The 4922-nt window shown below is 44.2% G+C and overlaps 1 long non-coding RNA gene across 1 annotated transcript; it reads left to right on the forward strand.

The window, feature by feature from the left end:
* Nucleotides 1-3840: 3840 nt before the first annotated feature.
* LOC118516948 lies at nt 3841-4104 on the forward strand. Its single transcript, XR_004908186.1, has 3 exons — nt 3841-3883; nt 3940-4018; nt 4086-4104. It is a non-coding gene; the product is annotated as an uncharacterized LOC118516948 (long non-coding RNA).
* The last annotated feature ends 818 nt before the right edge of the window (nt 4105-4922 follow it).

Here is a 4922-nt window from a genome sequence, read left to right on the forward strand (position 1 = left end):
GCCAAAATAAGGCAAGATAGCCAGAAATGGCAGTCCAAGACCTCGTGAGGTTGAAAAGCCAAAGGAGAAAGACGACGAACAAGGATAGGATAGGATAGGATAGGTATGACAGCATAGACAAGGATAGGAGAGGATAGGAGAGGATAGGAATTACAGGTAGTCATGGTCACGGTTTTGAGAGGCATAATAACTTGTAACCTGCTCGTTCATCGTATTGGTTACCGCCTGAATCAGCTTGGCACAAAACTCTGGGTCACTTTGTTCAAAAGTGGCAACTTGTGCCTCCACAAAATCACCCAGAGCTCTGGCCTTGGTGACCGTACGACGAGCAGACGATGTCTCACAAATCCTCTTAACCGTTTCCAAACATTCAGTAATTTGGAGGGAACGACTATTTTGCTTCCGCTTTCGCGGATTTAATTGCCGTCCCGGAAGCATGGTGGATGTGGATGGGGTCGGTGGCAATTCTTCCAAATGCTCCCGCGATGAGGCACTTGGCAGAATGCCGGATGAGGGTAGGACCGGTGGGTGGGAGGGGATCATGGTTGATGTGGATGGGAGTGGCGACGATGCTTCCAAATTTGCCTGAAATGATAGATAAAATTATTTATAACTATTGATGGTAACTTTCGGAGACACAAATACCATATTCAGCGTATAATTAAAAATATCCCGCGCGCTATAAATATTGAAATTTATATAATAAAATGGATGTTTTCATTAATTTAAACAACACCCCTTCCCCCCCCCCCCCAGGCACCCCTTCCTTCCTGTACACGAATCGTTAACAGTTTGACAAAATTGTTGGTCAAATTTTGAGTTGACGCTCCGTGTACTGTATTCATAGTTGCACGTTACACATAATATTTATTTAGGATTTTTATTTTATATCTTTTCAGCTGCCGTCCATGCTACAGAATGGCTTAAAACATCGAGCGCATTTGAGGAAAAGTGGAATTTCCCTCATGCTATTGCTTCATTGATGGAAAACACGTATCCATCAAAGCACCATCAAATTCTGGGAGCCAGTTTTTTAATTATAAAAAACATTCAGCATAGTCCTTCTGGCTATGGTAGACGCCAACTATAACTTCCTTTTTGTTGACGTCGGTTGTCAGGGACGTATATCTGATGGTGGCGTTTTGGCAAACAGCCTGATCTATCACAAACTGGAACGGAACGAGTTGAATATACCCCCTCCAGAAATTCTCCAAGTTCCGTATCAGATAAAGGTTCCATACTACCTTTTGGGTGATCAGGCGTTTGCCATGAAAGAATACTGCCTCCGTCCATTTGGAGGAATGCATGCGGCAGATTCCGTGGGAGCGTCATTTTAACTACAGGCATTCTCGGGCGCGTCGAACCGTGGAAAATGCGTTTTGGCATACTATCACAGGTGTTCCGAGTGTTCCTGAAACCGATAGAGTTGGAACCGCCCGTAGCAGAAAAGGTCGTCTTAGCAGCTGTTTACCTGCACAACTTTAGACGACGACAAACGCTATACAATTTTTCCGATGCACTTCTGCCACCCAGTACAAGTCAGCCTTCCTCATCGATGATAATAGAAGAACTGGATGATGTAGCAACACCAGCTTCAATGCTTCCGATCCCTGCTATACCCATTAGGCCAACCAGAGCATTGCAAAACATGCGAACACATGTAGCCCATCATCTTAAGTGGAATGACCCACTTTCTTATCCTCTACCACAACCCCGAAGAGCTGCACAATAATAGTAACATGATCACCAGCATTATCATCAGGTCAGGATGGGATTTGATCCCCGGTCCTGCCGTAAAAACCGTTGCTGGTATCCATGTTGGCAATCGAACCGCCCCGTATATAAATATGTGTGGCAGCGCTAGGAAGTATCGACAATCACTTATATAGATTACTTACGGAATTCAAAGTTGGCCGCGGTACCGTCGTGTCCTGCAGGAACGCCATATGCTCATAAGCATACCAACTGTGTTCTACAATGTCATCCGTCCCTGCAATCACGTTATACTTTGTTAGATACAAATAAATAAATAAAAATCCAAATTATTTACCTGCTTCCAGTCACCATACTACGCGAAATGTCCTTGCGAATCCGTCTATAGGTGTTTGAGAGGTTTTTTCCACTTTGCGTGGACAACCTCGTGCGAACGCCCCATAACGTTCGCAATTTCCTTCCATGCCTGGTGGCGGATCTCGGCATTTTTGTACATGCGATCCGTGTCCTTCCACAGGCATGTGTATGATTTTACCAACTCTATTAGTTGGAGAACTTCCTCCACCTCTTGAATTGGCTGGAATAAGAAATTAGGAAACAAATTGTTAGTTATATAGCTACAGATTAAGTCCCTTGAAGGCCCTATATACAATATAAGTGTGGTATCTGTACCACCTCGAACATTGTCCACCGGGGGAGCGTTCCCCTAAGCGGAAACTACTAAGAGGGAAACCTCTAAACAGATTGAAAACTGGGGGTCCTTGCTTCTACTGGTCGGACAGGAGGGGAGTGCATTGTGAGTTTCACCAAACCACCCCCCCCCCCCACTCCGCGGCCACTCAGTCCATTGAATCTGCTGTTCAGCCAAAAAGGGGTCGAGGGGGGATCGATCTTTTGAGGATCCTTTATAAGCTCCTTAATGATCTAAGTTGAATCCGCCGCTGCTGCTGTTACCTTTTAACCTTTTTAACTTCATAAATTTCGTGATACTTACATTTTTTACTTGCTTCTGACCCGATTTCTCCATATTTTAAGCAATGAAAATTTTTAAGTAGCAACACTGCACAGCCAAACCGACAGACTAACTTGCGTTTCTGGGAAAGCGTTAACGATCACTAAGGAAAAAGCATGGTAGGTGAAGTCAAAATGGTAAAAAAAAATTTTCCCAATTTTTATTATTCCGGAAATTGCTGTTCAACAAATCAAAAGCAATGAATTTAGCAATTAATGAATAGCAAACAATTTTACCAAAACCAATCCATTTCCGTTTATGTAAAGTATCAGCTGGTACATTTTATTTTATTTTGACCCTACCGCTAATGCTGTAGTTTCCACTGTGTGCGGCTTTAAAATCGATAAATTTAAAAAATAACAATTTTCCATTCGTTTCATAAATCATTTCTTTATTTACATCATAATATACAAAAACAATATTGAACAGTATAAGAACATTGTATTTGTGATCGGTTGTTTATCGGAAACATTTGTAAAAATGTTGATATAATTACCAATTTCGCGGGTTGGGTAAATTAGCAGGAAAATAGATAATATCACAGCTTTCCTATAAATCATTCCATAATATCAATTAAGTGAGGAGAAATTTCTTCAAATATAGTATTGACGAAAAGCGCTACAATTCTTAACCATTTAGAAACATATATATTCATTTCCGGAATCATAACGGTGAATTTTTAAATTTATGTGTTGACTGTTCGTCGCACGACAGTTCAACTCCCCAACCTACCAGTGCTAACCACCACATCCCCGATCCGTCATCCAAGTCGCCGGCGTGTTTCCCGCATACATCGGGTTTACAAGCCGGCGACTTGAGAACAATAGGTCGCTGGAGCTGTCAAAAGTCGCCTGTCAAAAGTATGTCCCGTCTACGCGAAGCTTTAGGCGATAATAAACACCTCAATGCTAAAAGGTTTATAAATTACCGACTTTATAACCCGATCTTCGTGATGACACACCTTTCTTTCGCGATTGTACAAACCGTGGCTTCACGTCCATCTTCTGTCAGTTGCCTCGTGTGTGTGTGCGTTTGTTTGTTTGTTTATTTGCTTGCTTGCTGTTTGTTACTTTCGCTATATTCTGTATTCGACTCTTGCCGTGCGGTTTTCTACTAAGCTGATACATCTAAGACTGCTAATTTGTGTGCGGGTCTAACGTAAGTTCCACTGCTCGTTTGTACCGTGGCTTGCCTAACTTGACCGTCCTTTCCAGGTATTATTGAGACAATTCGTCCTTTTGGCGTGTTATTCGTGTTATAGGGTCGGCCAGTCCGTCGTTCAGGGGCACGTAGGTAAGTGGTCTCGAATTAAGGGTGAGTTCGATCTCCGTGAACGTTGACAGCATTACTTCATCCGTAGGGCGCTTGGGGAACACGAACTGATTCAGTACCTTCTTCACGGAACGTACCAAACGCTCCCAGCAGCCGCCAAAGTGAGGCGCCAGTATGCATGACGCTGTGTTGAGGGACGCCGCTATCTCGAGATGTACAGCTCTCGACGTGAAGCAGAGAAAACGGGCCGAAGTATCGATCCCTGTGAAGGAAAAGGCACGTTAATAAAATGCGGTTCTTTGTTGTGGTAAATTACCCATTAGCGGTGGCTCCGGTCGCGCGTTGTTCACTTTGCACCACTGACAATCTCTCCTAACCGCGTCGATATTCCCCCAGCAGTTTAGGGATGTGGTACCGCATCCTTAATTCGCTCAAAACCGTGTTGTGGTTGCCGTGTTTGTACCTTTCGTGGTGCTCCCGAATAATGAGATCGGTTCCGTAGTCTCGCCGAGGAAGGATGATCGGGTTCCGTGAGAAATTGTTGATGCCTACGCATTCCGTCAAACGTCCCCCCACTCTCAGGATCCTGTGGTCGTTCAGAATAGGCGAGAGCTTATAGATGCTGCTTTTCTTCTCGACCCCCCTTTTCCACGGGTGCTTTTGCGGGGTCTGTTTGCGCAAGCTGACGATTTCGCTGTTGTAGGCCCTTCCTGCATTGAATCAACCACTTTGCGTGAATTGGACGCCCAATTCCGTATCTCGAAGCCCCCTTTCGCGTGAATATAGCGAACCGTTTTAGCTTGCTCAGCAGCTTCCTCTTCCGTTTCCACGTTGACAAGCATGTCATCGACATAATGTTCCTCTTCGATGCATTCCACCGCTCGCGGGAAATCCTGCCGGAAACGTGATGCATTTCGGTTTTTCA

Source organism: Anopheles stephensi, unplaced genomic scaffold (assembly GCF_013141755.1).
Source record: "Anopheles stephensi strain Indian unplaced genomic scaffold, UCI_ANSTEP_V1.0 ucontig420, whole genome shotgun sequence".
NCBI lineage: Eukaryota > Metazoa > Arthropoda > Insecta > Diptera > Culicidae > Anopheles > Anopheles stephensi.